Genomic DNA, 15,089 nt, shown 5'->3' with positions numbered 1-15,089 from the left:
TCTAATGTCTCCTCCCTGCATCCCTCCCGCTGACATCCTACCCTAGAAAGTCTCCGATTCACCTCTCTTCCTGCCGAAGCCTGCCTTTCGCCCCTGCCTCTCTCTCAGTGCTTTCAGGCCCTCAAGAAACAGACCCTGGGCCTCAGAGAAGACGCTCCTGTGCTGTTGTTTTGCTTATAATCTGCAACATCTGTGAAACATCTGGCTTTGCCTGTCCTCTCCCTGGCTGGGTCAGGCAGGAGGGAAGGGGGTACCCTGGGCCCCCTGCTGCCGGGGGACCACCCCCTTGGGTTGGAGGAGACAAGGGGGTGCGGGGGTGGGGCGCGGAGGGGGTTGAGGAAGAGCCGTGGGGCTGATCTGGGCCTGCTCAGCACAATGGGAGTGAAGGCATAGCTGGGGCTGGGAGAGGGCAGTGCCAGGTTGCAGATAAAAAGTGAGTGATGGCGGTGGCTGCACACCAAGGGCATTCCCTGCCTCGTCTCCACCGGGCCTCACAACAGGCCTGGAGAGGGTCTGAGTGTTGTTTTCATTTTACAAGTGGGAAAGTTAAGGTTCAGAGAAAGTGGACAAGTATGTCGTGGCTGAGTAGGAACTGGGACCCCAACCCTAACTCCCAGGCAGCCTCGCCTCCAGGCAGCCTGAGAGATCTGGTGGCTTGGTTCGGGGGCTCTTAACTCAGATTCTCCTTGGCTTGAGGGCAGAGCTTTTCTCAGGAAGGTCGACGAATGGCGGGAGCTTAAGTGTGTGGGGGGATATCTGGTCCTGAATGTCAGCTCTCAGTAGAGCTGTGTGAGAAGTTGCTTTACCTTTCCGACACTCAGTCATCTCATCTGTAAAATGGGAATGATAATCCCGCCTCATGGGACTCTCGTGGACTCACTGAGATAATGAATATGTGTAAACCCTCAGCACAGGGTCGACCACGGAGGGCGGCCCATGTCAGGGTGGAGGGAGGGAGGGAGGCCTGGGGCTGCGACCGAGGGATCCAAGAGGTGAGGTCACGCCCAGCCCCACCAGCTGTGCAGGGGGAAGCGGCCCCACCTCTACTCCACAGCCAGTTTTAACTTGATGGCTGGTGACTCAAGACAAGGGCAAGGCCCCAAGAGGATGGCCTTGGGCCCCGGGCCCCAGGCCCCAGTGGGCTCAGCAGAGTCCTACCTGCCGTTTCAGGGGCAACTGAATAGCACGGATTCTGCCAGGCAGCTGCCCTACCTCCAGATCTGTCCCCAGCTCTCGAGTGACCTTGGATGAGGCCCCTCCCCTCTCCTGTTGTTTTCTTCTGGTTTTCCTCCTGTCTGAGGACCTTCCCAAGGGGCAGATGGCACTTTGTGTGATGTGAGGGCTGGGATTCAGGCCAAGTGTGTTGGTGTATGTGGTGTGTGTGTGTGTGTGTGTGTGTGTGTGTGTGTGTGTGTGTGTGTTAGGATTCTAAAAACAGGTTTAGCCACTTCCCCAGAAGACTGGAGGGGCTTGGATGGAGCAGTCTATTGACCACTGGTCCCTGAGTCTCCATGGGTTCACACCCCTTGGGTCAAGCCCTCCACATCCTCTAGTCAGGCTGGGCTGAGGAAGGATCTGCTGGTTATTTATGCTCCTTCCCTTGAGGTAAGGTCCACACCCCACCCTGCCTCTGCCACACACACACTGAGCCCAGGTCAGAGCATTCCCTGCAAGGAGCCCTCTGACTCTGACACCTTGGGCTGTATTTGCGTTTCCCTCTGAAGTGTTCTTGCAGGAGGACTGGCTCCATCCCTGGAGCCTGCAGTGACTTGGAGCGTGGGCTTTGGAGGCTGACAGACCTGGTTTGAGTTCAGGCTCAGACGCTTATTTGCTGTGTGACCTCAGGCAAGTCACTTAACCTCTCTGAGCCACTGTGTCCTCATTTATAAAGAGGGGGTAATAATAGTTCCCACTAATAGGGTTGTTGTGAAGGATAAAAGCAGCCTGTGAGCTCTCTGCATCCAGCCCTTCTGCTCTGCTTTCAGGTCCTTGAACGCACCATGCTCCCTTCCACCTCAGGGCCTTTGTATGTGCGTTTCCCTCTGCCTAGAACACTCTTTCCCTTCTCCCGTACTTGCTAATGATAATGACAATAATAATAGCTAACATTTATTGAGCACTTAATGTTTGCCAGGCAGTGTGCTAAGTATTTGACTGACACTTTCTTATTTTATGCTCACAGCAACCCCATGAGTCAAGAGCCAGTGTCATTAACCACTACAGTGTAGTGTCCTGAGGATGTATTCTGGAGCCAGATCACTTGGGGTAACTCCCAGCTCTTCCACTCATTTGTGTGACCTGGGGCAAGTTGCTTCACTTTCTGGGCCTCAGTTTACCCATCTGTATTTGGGGATAGGAATAGCACTAGTACCATAAGGTAGCTATAATGAGAAGTAAAAGGGTTAACACCTGTAAAGTACTTAGAGCAGTGCCTAGCACATTGTAAATCCTATATAAGTGTTTAATTAAATAAAACCCTATTTCTCAGACAAGAAAACTGAGGCACAGAGAGGTTGTGCCTTGCTCAAGGTTACATGTTAACAAGAGGGCGATGATTTTTGAACTCAGGTTGACTGGGTCCAAGCCCATGCTTTTAAGCACTAAGCTGTATTCCTATCCCCTCTTCCCCTAGAGGGCAGATTAGATGTCACTTCCTCAGGGAAGCCTTCCCTGATAGCCCTGACTAGAGGAGGGCCCTGCTTCCTGCTCACAAAGTGCCTTGTGCCTCTCTTTCATGGCCCTTGTTATAGATGGTAATTACTTATACATATGCGTTCACTTAATTGCTGTCTTTTCCTCTCAACTATAAAGCCTTTGAGGGTAGGGGCCACGTCTGTGCTGCTTCTTACTGTTTTCCCAGCATTATTACATTGCCTGACACATAGTAAGTGCTTAATAAATACTTATTCAATGGATGGGAGGCATATAGTGGTCCTTAGCATGGTTAGTAGTTACACAAAATAAATTCATGAAAACAGGTAAGAAGCTACTGTATAAGTAAAGATTGTGTTCTGTTGTGAGTGACAGAAAACATAAGATAGACGTTTGTAGCCTCTCTCACATAAAGGAAATTGATATATACCAGGGCTAGTATGGCATCTCCATGATCATCAGGAACCTAATTCCTTGTACTTTGTTGCTTTTCCATCCTCATATTGGAACTTCCACTTCATGTCCACAATGGCTGCTTGAGTTCCAGCCATCACTTCTGCATGTGGGAAGAGTGAAGGGGTAAGAAAGAGAGGGCAAAAGGTGGATGTCAATTATTTCTTAGAGAAGGCTCCCATAAACTGTCATATGACACTTTCCTTTATATCACATTGGTCAGGGCTTGGTCACAGGGCCGCACTTCCTTACAAGAGAGGCTGGAAAATGTAGTCTGAATCCAGCTAGCCATATGACTAGATAAAAACCAGAGGTTCTATTACTTTGGGGTAACAGAAGGGTAGAGTGGATGTTGGGGAACAACTAGGTGTCTCTGCCACAGTCACCAGTGACAGACATCCATCCTCTTAGGGCAGTGGAGAGGAGACGTGGCAAGCTGGCATGTCTTACTACATGTCAGCTATTGTCTTACTAATGCTGAAAAACAAATCGCTCCAAAGCTCGGTAGCTTAAAACAACAATCATTTATTCTCCCTTATGCTTCCACAAGTCAGCTAGAGTCAACTGATCCAGGAGGAGCTGGGCTGGACTTGGCTCTTCACTATGGGCTGGGCTCAGCTGTGCTCCATGCACCCCTCCCGGCCCCACCCCCCAACCCCGCGAAGGGTCAGCACCTACCTGGGGCAAGTTCTCACTGACATGAAAGCGGTTTTTGTTTTCAATTTTCAATTTTGAAATAATTATGTACTCACAGGAAATTGTGCAAAGATAGTACAGAGAGGTCCCATGTGCCCTGCACCTAGTTTCTCCCAACAATTACATCTTAATTATAGTACAATATCGAAACCAGAATCTGACATTGGTACTATGTGTTTGTATAGTTCTGTGTCATTTTATCACATGTGTAGATTATGTGACCACGACCACAGTCAAGATACAGAACTATTTCACCACGAAGGTCTCCCTCAATATCCCTTTATAGTCACACTCATCCTCCACTTCCACCATCCCTAACTCCTGGCAACCACTAATCTGCTCTCCATCTCTATAATTTTGTCATTTTAAGAATGTTATATAAATAGAATCACACAGTATGTGATCTTTTGAGATTGTCTTTTCCACTCACCATAATACCCTTGAGATCCACACGAGTTCTTGTGTGTGTCAATAGTTCAATCCTGTTTATTGCCGAGTTGAGTAGTGTTCCTTGGTTTGGATGCACAATAGTTTGTTTAACCATTCACTTACTGAGGGACATTTTGGTTGTTTCCAATTTGGGGCTATTACATATAAAGTGCCTATGAACCATCGTGTAGAGAGTTTTGTGTGGACACAAGTTTTCATTTCTCTGGGATAAATGTCCAGGAGTGCCACTGCTGGGTCATATGGTTTAAGTATAGGTTTATTATTTAAGAAGCTGCCAAACTACCTCTGACTAGATGACTGTGAGAGATCTCTGCATCCTTGCCAGCATGTAATGTTGCCCCTATGTTTTATTTTAGCTGTTAATAGGTATGTAGTACTATCTCATCCAGGTCTTAATTTGCATTTCCCTAATGGCTAGCTATATTGGACATCTTTTCATGCACTTACTGTCGCCTGTATATCCTCTGGTGAGATGTCTTTTGCCCATGTTTGCTTTTTTACTGTTTAGTTTTGAGAGTACTTTATGTGTTCTGTGTACGAATCCTTTGTGAGATATGTGATTTGCAAATAATTTCACTCCATCTGTAGCTTCTTTTCATTCTCCTAATAGCATCTTTTCAAAGCAAAAGCTTTGGATTTTGATCAAGTCCAATTTACCAGCTTTTTTTTCTTTTATGGATCATGCTTTTGGTGTTATATCTAGGAACTTTTCACCACGCCCTAGGTCCTGAAGATTTTCTCCTACGTTTTCTTCTAAAAATTTTGTAGTTTTACATTTAAATTCTATGATCCCTTTTGAGTTAATTCTTCTATAACATGTGAGATTCAGGTTGAAGTTTATTTTTTGCATAAGGACGTCCAATTGCTCCAGCATCATTTGTTGAAAAGAATATCGTTCATCCACTGATTTTTATTTTTTTAATAACAACGTTATTGGGATATAATCATATATACAGTTCACCTATTTAAAGTATACAACTCAATGGTTTTTAGTATATTCACAGAGTTGTACAACCATCACCACAATCAATTTTAGAACATTTTCATCATCCCCTAAAAAATCTCCACACCTATTAGGAGTCACTCCCTCCCCCATAGCCCTTCTCACTCAGTCCCGGGCAATCATGAATCTCCTTTCTGTCTCTACAGATTTGCCTATTCTGGACATTTTATATAAATGGAATCATACAATATGTGGTCTTTTCTGTCTGGCTTCTCTCACTTAGCGTAATGTTTTCAAGTTCATTTTCTTGTAGCATGGATCAGTGCTTAATTTCTTTTTATGGCCCGATGATATTCCATTGTATATATCACATTCCAAATATCACATACTATACCACATTTTATTTATCTATTCATCAGTTGAGGGACATTGGGGTTGTTTCCACATTTTGGCTATTATGAATAATGTTGCTATGAACATTCATGTACAAGTTTTTGTGTGGAAATATGTTTTCCATTCTCTCATGTATATACCTAGATTTGGAGTCATAAACTCTTACGTTTAAAATTTTGAGGAGCTGCCAGACTACCATTGTACATTCTCACCAGCAGTGTATGAGGGTTCCAATCTCTTCACATCTTTACCAAGATTTGTTGTAATTTTTTTATAGCCATCCTATCATTGAATTCCTTTTGCATCTTTGTCAAAATCAGTTGGCCATACTCGTATGAGTCTATTTCTAGATTCTCTATTCTGTGTCATTGATTCATGTTTCTATCCTTCCATCAATGCCACATAGTCTTGATTACAGTAGCTATATAAGTCTTAAAATCAGGTAGAATAATTCTTCCCACTTTATTCTTTTTCAGAATTGTGGTAGTTATCCTAGTTCCTTTATCTATCTGTATAAATTTTAGGATAATCTTGCCTAATCTACAAAAAGTCTTCCTGAGATTTTGATAGTAATTGTGTTAAACGTTTATTTCAATCTGTGGAGAACTGGTATCTTTGCTATGTTGAATATTCCAATCCATGAGCATGGTATGTCTCTTCATTTATTTAAATCTTCTTTGATTTCTTTTGTCAGCATTTTGTAGTTTTCAGCATACAAGTCCTGTACATGTTTTGTTAGATTTACACCTATGTATTTCATTCTTTTTTGGTGATTGTAAATGATATTATATTTCAGTTTCCCCATGTTCATAGCTAGCACATAAAAATACAATGGATTTTTGTACCTTGATCTTGTAACTTGTGACCTTGCTGAACTTACTTAATAGTTCTAGGAGGTTTTTTTGGTAGATACCTTGAATTTTTCTATATAGACAATCATGTCATCTGCAAATGGGGACAGTTTTATTTTTTCCTTTCTGATCTGTATGCCATTTATTTCCCTTTCTTGACTTATTGGGCTTCAGTCTTTACCAACAAATATGATATCAGCTGTAGGTTTTTTGTAGGTGTTATTTATTCATTTAGGAAACTGTTTTATTTATATAGCATGTTCATTTGCATATATTTATATGTACATATATATTTATATTGGAAGTTTATTTATTTATATAGGAAGTTGCCCTCTATTCCTAATTTTTGAGATTTAAAAAAAAATAATATTGGGAGGACTTCTGTATATTTTTTTATTTTTAAATAAATTTATTTATTTTATTTATTTATTTTTGTCTGCATCGGGTCTTTGTTGCTATGCACAGGCTTTCTCTAGTTGCGGCGAGCAGGGGCTACTCTTCGTTGCAGTATGCGGGCTTCTCACTGTGGTAGCTTCTCTTGTGGAGCACGGCTCTAGGTGCGCGGGCTTCAGTAGTTGTGGCACATGGGCTCAGTAGTTGTGGCTCACAGCTCTAGAGCTCAGGCTCAGTAGCTGTGGCGCACAACTAAGTTGTGGCTTAGTTGTTCCTCGGCATGTGGGATCTTCCCGGACCAGGGCTCGAGCCCGTGTCCCCTGCATTGGCATGTGGATTCCTAACCACTGTGCCACCAGGGAAGTCCCTTGACAACTTTTACCATGAGTGGGTGTTGAATTTTGTTAAACGGGTTTTTTAAAAAATCAATTGATATGATCATATGACTACTTTTTTAGCCTGTGAATGTGGTGGGTTACACTGATTGAGTTTTGAACCAATCAAATATTGAACCAGCTTTGCATCCCTGGAATAAACTTCATTTGGTAATTGTGTATAATTTTTAAAATATGTTCATGTGTTCTATTTGCTAATGTTTTGTTAAGGATTTTTGCATCATATACATGAGGGATATTGGTGTGTAGTTTTCTTTCTTTGTATTATCTTTATTTGGTTTGGGTATCAAGGTAATACCAGCTTCCTAAAATAAATTGGGAAGTGTTCCCTCCTTTTCTATTTTCCAGAAGAGGTTGTGTAGAATTGGTATTAATTTTTCTTTCAGGTGCAAGTGTATTTTAAGTCTGTGTTTGAAACTTGTCTGCTAATATCCCATTGGCCAAAACAAGTCACATGGCTGTGCCTGATGTCAAGGGTGGGGAAGAATGATCTACCTTCTGTATATTTCACCAGAACTAAGCTCTTCACTCCAGGCTGCAGGCACCCACAGGCCAGTGCAGGCTGGGCTTTTCTAGAACCCATGTCTGCCTGACTGGGCCCTCCCGGGAAGGACTTTTGAAGATGCTGTCTGTATAATATTGATATACTTGATTTAAGCACAGCATATTAATCAAACTCCCAACGTACAAATGATACAAGGCCTTCCTTACTGAATCATCAGTGATCCAATTCCCAGACTCTGAGTTTAAAAGGTAGGATTTAATCTACTCAATTTGGTTGATTTTCATTTTTCCAACAATTTCATTCACCAGCCTCAGGGTGACTACTATGTTTATGTCCATGGGGGGCTCAGAAAAGTTTAGAACCTGGCCCCCAAAGACCTCTCCAGCCTCATTACCCTCACACTCCATCTCTAACCTTGTCCCTGCCCACGCATACACACCAGGTAGACTCATTTGCACCCCGGGGTCTTTGCACACGCTGCCCTCTGCCTGGAACATGGTTCCCGCCATCTCTTCACATGGCCATCTCCACCTTAACCTTTGAGACTCAGCTCAGGGGGTGTGTCCTCCAGGAATACTTTGCTGACTTCCCAAGTCTGGAGGAGGGCTCTTCTCTGGGCCGTCCCAGCACTGCACTCCAATGACCCAATCCTGGACTTGCCTCTTCACTTGTCCCTTTCTCCCCTGGACTGTGAGCCCCTGCAGGGCTAGAACTGAGTGGCTGTCTGGGTCCCCAGCACCCAGCCCGGGGCCCAGCCCAGAGCAGGCTCTCGGAAGTTGAGAGTTGAAGGCCTGAATGGCTGCAGGCTTGGTGTTCACAGCCCTCAGGCAGAGCCTCCGGAGTCCACCTAATGATATGTCACGGGTGAGAAACCCCCTTCCTGAGGCCTGGAGGGGTGTGCTAAAGGCACCTCTCTCTGTTCTTGCCAGCCCTCAGCTCCTCCCTCAGGGCTGTGACTACCCCTTAGGGAGGAGAACTCAGAGGACGCCCTGGAAGTGAAGGCATCCAGGGCACCTGCTCCAGGCAAGGCGTGGCCTTGAAGGTCAGGAAAGCCTTGCCTGGCATTCAGGGATCCGCTCAACGGAGCCTGAGCTTCCCTTTGAGACTCCCTTCCTGCTCTCCCAAATAAACTTCCCAGAGCCTCTCACTGTTCTGTTCAGCCTCATCCCTCCTCCCTTTGCTTCTGCTGTTCCTGCCACCTGGAATATCTTTCCCTGTTTCTCTTTGCTTTGCCTGTTCTTCCAGGCCCTTCCTCCCAACCCACCGCAAGCCAAGTCTGCACTGAGCCTCTGCCCTTTGGGAATTAGAGCCGGCCTCGAATTTTCCACGAAATATTTTGTGGGTGTGAGCTTGGACCTCCCTGAGGGTGAGCTGGGAGCTGGCCAAGTTGGACTTCACCCAGAGTAGTGGCCAGGAAGAGGGGGGCAGCTCCTGATCCCCGGAGGGAGATAAGCAGCTGGACCCCAGCACTCCGGTGGGGTTATTTTTAGCGGCTGGTTCCTGGCAGGCCTGGAGTGGTTTGGGCCTGGAGGGAGAACAATGGGCCACTGAGGCCAGGCGGAGGAGGGCGAATGACAGGGCTCAGAGGCAGGGGAGCAGAGGTTGTCTGCCCCCCATGCTGACCGGCAGGAAAAGCTTCTAGGGCAAGCTATTTGTCAGACTTCCTGCAGAGCCAGGTGCGGGGCCAGCTGGGTGATTCCAGAAGACAGTCCTCATGAGCAGCACCACCACCATTTCTTGAGACCTTTCTGTGGGCCGGACACCATGCTAAGCACCAGGCGTGCCGTCTCCTCTTTCTCAGCCTTGTCGTACAGACGTGGAAACTGAGGCCCGGCTCAGAGAGGTCAATAACTTGCTCACACACAGCAATGAAGAGAAGCAGTAGAGATTCAAACCCATGTCCTCTCTGTCTCTCCTTCCAGAGGATGGGATGCTGCAGAGCCTTCCATTCCCAGCCCTCCTCGTCTCAGACCCTCCCTGGGCCCCGTGGGCTTTCCTGCTTAGTGGCTCTGACTCCATGAATGACCTCACGCACGTCACTCGCCTTCCTCGGGCCTCAGTTTACTCATCTGTAAAATGGAGGGGAGCCTTTCTCTCAGGGCTGTTGAGGGTTGAAACAGAGGCCAGGTGGGTGCGCCACAGGTGGGCACCAAGGAGGGAGGAGACATGCATTTTCGGCGCTCTCCACTTGCCAGCATTTGCTGACTGAATGAACCCATGGACCATAGTTCTGTTTATCTCGGGAGGTGTTCGCCCAGGAAATGCCCTTCAAACCTCTCAGGGTCTGGTGGGTACGAGGCCCCACGGGAGGGACAGGTCAGCTCTGTCCAGTGCTTTTGGGGAATTCACAGTCTGAAAGGGGAGACAGGCCCACGAACAGGCGATGACAGCACGGTGAGAGAGAGGCATCCAGACATCTGTGCCGGCTTCCTTGGGCTGCCCTAAGAGACTGGGGGAGTTTAACCAACAAAAATTTGTTTTCTCACAGTTCTGGAAGCCAGAAGTCCAAGGTCAAGGTGTCAGCAGGGTTGTTTCTCCTGGGCTTGCAGACAGCAGCAGCCTTCTCCCTTTGTCTTCGCATGGTCTTCCCTCTGTGTGCGTCTGGGTCTAAATTTCCTCTTCTGATAAGGACACTGGTACTACTGGATTCGGACCCACACTAATGACCTCATTTTAACTTCATCACCTCTTCAAAGGCCCTGTCGGCAAACACAGTCACATCCTGAGGTCCTGGGGGTTAGGACTTCAGGATAGGAATTTGGGGAGGCACAATTCAGCCCAGAGCAATGGCCATGTGAAATAACAGACGGCAGATGCCTTTGCACATCGGCAGAGAGTGAATCTGGCTCAGGTGGGGCCCCGCCGGGGTCTCCAAGGAGCCAACCAGACAAAGTTCTTCATCATAACAGGAAAAGGGGGAGGGGCTCTGAGTGGGGAGAGGGAAGAATTGCCAGAACCCTCCCAGAGGTCAGGTTCCCCCCCCAACCCCCTCCAGCTAGTGAGACATTCTCTGGGGTGAGGGGTGGTTGACAAATTCCTGAGAATTACACGGCCTGACTCTGAATGTCGACTTGTTTTGTTCTCAGCACTGGAATTGCTCCCCGCTGTCTCCAAAAACGTCAGTAAACTCTGTTTTCCAAATGGACTCTGCACTGCAAGGCCTTTGGGATAAGGTGGGGGAGTAAGGTGCCCGCAGCTGGGACAGAGGGCAGCCATAGCGCTGAGAGCAAGGAGGACCGATGAGTGGACATAAGACCTACCAAAATCCATGGGGACTGGGGGGAGGACATGCCAGGCTGCTGGGTGGGGACCGAAGTTACCTAGATAGGACGGCAGTGACAGGAGGATTGGGGGCCACCAGGTAGCTCTACTTGGGAAGAAGGCACCTACATTGGCCTGGAGGGGTGGGCATCAAGGAAGCCTTCCTGGAGGAGGTGAAGACTAAGGGGGGGTCTTTAAGTGTGAGTCAGAAATTGCCAGAGGAGAGCAATGGCATCTCAAGCACAGAATCCTGGGGGGACATAAGCCTGGTGTCTCTGCCGACTCTGGATCACGTCTTGCTAAGCAGTCCCCTGTGGGCCAGGCCCGGACTAAGCTCTTCCCACAGGTAACAAAACCAGGTGGCCATGTGGGACTGGCTGTAGCTGGTGTGAGGGGTGCAAGGTGAAGAGGTGCAGGAGAGAGAATAGCGGGTGCTGGCCAGACCAAGAGGGCCTGGAATGCTGGTTGGCATAAAGGACTTTTTGCCAATGGTGGGGAGGGGAGAGGCTTTGAGCAGAGGAGGGTCAAGTGAGATGTCTGATGGCGGTGGCCGGTGTAGGAAATCTCACACAGAGTGGAGAACAGGACCGTGGAACTCAGAGTGAGGCAGCCAAGAGGTCACAGAAGGCCACTCCAGGCCCGGTGGTTGGTGTGGCCGCCCAGTGGCATCTTGATAAATGGCCCGCCTGATCCAAGGAGGACTCCATGGTGGCTTTCCAAGAACTGCTGTTTCTCTTTCTTCTGCAGCTTCTCCTGGGGCCAGGAGGGGAGGCACCTTTGGACTGGTGAAGCCCTGCTATAAGTCGTTCTGACCAGGGCAGCCGGGGATGGGGACAGGACACACGTCAGTCAAACGCCTCCCTGTGCCAGGCCTCTGTCAAGCGCTTCACACACCCACATGCAGTCCCCAACCACCCCAGGAGGCAGCCGTGGTTATCCCCATTTTACAGAGGAGGAAACTGAGGCTCAGGGAGGGAGGAGGACTTGCCCAAGGCCTCTAGGCTGGGAAGGCCTTGAATCTGGGACTTTCTGCCAGAAAAGCCCAGCTCCCTTCGGCCCCAGCTGGGCTGCCTCAGTTTCTAAGAAGTAGGGGGTGAGCGCTAGCAGTTCTTGCTGCCTGGGGATAGAGGGGCTACATGGGTATAAGGGTGCCTGGCCTGGCTGAGCTGCCAGGGAAGGATGGAGAGGTGGTCCAATGTCCACCCACACCTGGCGCCAATTCTGGGCCTACACCTTTGCAGACATGAAAGAAGAGGCTGTGGCTCTCATGGAGCTAAAAGCTCACAAGTGTGCAAGCCGCTCCTGACTCCCCTGCCTGATCCCCAAAATCAAGAGCCTGCCTTCCTGTCTCTAGGGACTTTCTCTCTCCTCCTGGCTGCCAGGGGCCTGCCTTCACTTCTGTTTCCCCCTGAGCCTGTTTCCTCCTCTGATAAAACGGGGTAATCATGCTCCTTTGATGGGTGGGTGGGAGAGGGAAACGAGGCCATGTTTGTACAGAGCCCAGGTCCCTGAGTGCCCGCTCTGGGCACGGTTGCCAGGACCGCTGTGGGCTTTGCTTCTTGGCTCTGACACTGAAGGCCAGCCCACTGTGGGGAGGAGGTAGGAGGCTGGGCACCGGCTCCAACTCTCTGGGTGACACTGGGCTGCAGGCTTCTCTGAACTTGAGCTGTATTGCCTCCATCTCTTTGGACTGGGGGTTTTAGGACTGGGTGTCACCAGGGGCAAAGTTTAGTTCGGATGTTAGGGGCAGGGTCTGGTGGGGAGTAGGTTTGTAACATGGCCCCTTTCCTTTCAGCTGCTTTCTCTGTGTTGTGCTTTCCCTAACAAATTGCCCTGGAAAGATCTCGAAAAGGTGCCACTTAGAAAAGTGTGCCAGGGAACCCCTCCCCAGCATAGTCCCCCTTCCAGATGTGCTTCTGGCCTGATCACAGCATCAAATACACACAATACACACAAAATGTATCAAACACACACATCACACACACACACCTCCCCCCCCATATAGAGCACACATCAAACACATCACACACACACCACACAAACCATACCACAAATACACACACTACACATGAACATACAAACAGAGCACATACACAGTACACATACACACACTCCACCACACGTCACACACATAGACCATATTCACACACGTCAAACACACACATACACCAGCAGAACTCTGGCGCATTTAGCATCTTTTGATTGAGAAAATGCATTTCAACAAAAGCTCCATGAGTTCAGGGATGCTTTGAAATGATTTGTATTTCGTTCATCCTGACAGTATCTTCAGACAATTGAAAACCAGCCATTGAAAGATGCAGCAAGCACATTCTTCATTCTGGTCCCAGTTCCTGTGGATCCAGGCAGCCCAGTGGGAACGCTGCACACCCCAGGCTCTGGGGTGTAAGCGTGGGGACCCCTGGTTCAGCCACCATTCAGCCACCCTCTTTCAGTGGGATTTTGCTCCGCTACTGTCCTTCGTCGGAGGCATGGCTTCGCTCTCTGCACATCACGGGCTCAAGGTTGTGCGCTCGTGTGTGTGAGCGCTGCTTTGTCTATGAGCTCATAAACCACTGTCCTGCAGGATCCTCCTGCAGAGAAACTTCCCCGCCAGCTCCACCCAGAAGGCAGAGCAGATGGAAAATTGGAGCAAGCCCCCATCTCGGGTCAGGGAAGAAAATATTCTTTTTTCCCCTTCTCTCTAAAAATACGCCCAGGCCTTTTTTGAGCCTTGATGCAATAAAAACCAGCTGTGGCTCAGAACAGCCCCTGCAGCCTTTGCCTAGGGAGAAAGAAAACAAAAACAGCCACTGGAGGTGGGGTCAATGGCTGTGTCCAGGCGCCAGGCCCAGAAGCCAGCCACCTCCCACCTGGAATTGGGTCTCAAATGGGCACGGAAGCATCCCTGTCTGTTCGTCCTGGTGTGGGTTCAGGGAACCGGGGATCACTTAGCCCTTCCTCTTTTAATGCTTGGGGCTGAGGATGGGAAGATGACAAGAGGTGGGTGTGACTTGGAGTCTGCTCCCAGCTACCTCCCCATCTCCTGGAGGAGCCAGATGGGCACTTGAGGTACCCAGAGTCAACCTAAGGGAGTCTTCTGGTAGCCTAGAGGAGAAGCGGCTGTGTCCAATTTGGGGAGAAGGAAAGTTTCCTAGAGCACGTGATATTTGGATGGCCTTAAAGGAGGGAGGCAAGCAAAGGTGTTCTAGGAGGAGGGACCAGAGAATCAGCAACGGCCTGGAGATGGGGCAGTGGTTACTGCATGGTGACCAGAATGTAAGGTAAAGGTGGGGGAACACAGGGAGATCAGCCTGGGGAGGTAGAATTGGACCTTATGCTAGGTGTTCTGTGGGGTGATAGGGAGCCATGGAAGGTGCTTGAGCAGAGGAGGGACTTGTCTAGAGTGGGGGCTGCTTGGAGGATATTTGGAGGGGAAGTCTGGTTGCGTAATTGGAGTTGAGGCTTTGTTGGAGAGTCCCTTAAAGAGGGAGCTGAATCTTCTAACTGGACTTCCTGGTACCCTGCCCATCCTAGGGCACAGACCCCTCTGGAGGAGAGCGTGGAGAGGCGCTAGGGATTTGGAGCCAGGAGATCTGGCTTCTAGCTCTGACTCTGATGTAGATTCATGGTCCTTGAGTAGATCCTTGTCCTTCCTAGGCCTCTACTTTCCCACCTGCACAAAGGGGCTGTGAAGTCTTTACCTTTCCCTGGAATATCAGTGCTGGGCAGGCTTATGATGTCCTGAGGGACAGATAGGGAAGAGGTTGCCCGCAGTCCCCCAGCATGGCAGCTGGAGGGGGACCCAGGCACCCAGGCTCCCGGGTTCCAGGCTCTGGAGGAGGGCTTCCTGGTGTGGATTTGTGGCTTTGGGGGTCCACTGGGTCTGGCTCCTGTCCCCAGAAAGCTGCCACCCCCAGCAGCCCTGCCGCAGGTAAGAGGCCTGGGCTAGGGTCGGGGCTCAGGGGACTGCCCTCCCCTCCTGGGGAAAGAGCTTCAAAAGGTGCCAAACAGGGACCCTCGTGTCATTGCGTCCCATTTCCATCATCAGCAACGCCATGAGGATGGGTCTGTCACCCTTTTGCAGAAGACAAAACCGA

The sequence above is a fragment of the Mesoplodon mirus genome, assembly GCF_964341445.2.
Source record: "Mesoplodon mirus genome assembly, chromosome: 1".
Taxonomy (NCBI): domain Eukaryota; kingdom Metazoa; phylum Chordata; class Mammalia; order Artiodactyla; family Ziphiidae; genus Mesoplodon; species Mesoplodon mirus.
This window is presented reverse-complemented; position numbering follows the sequence as displayed.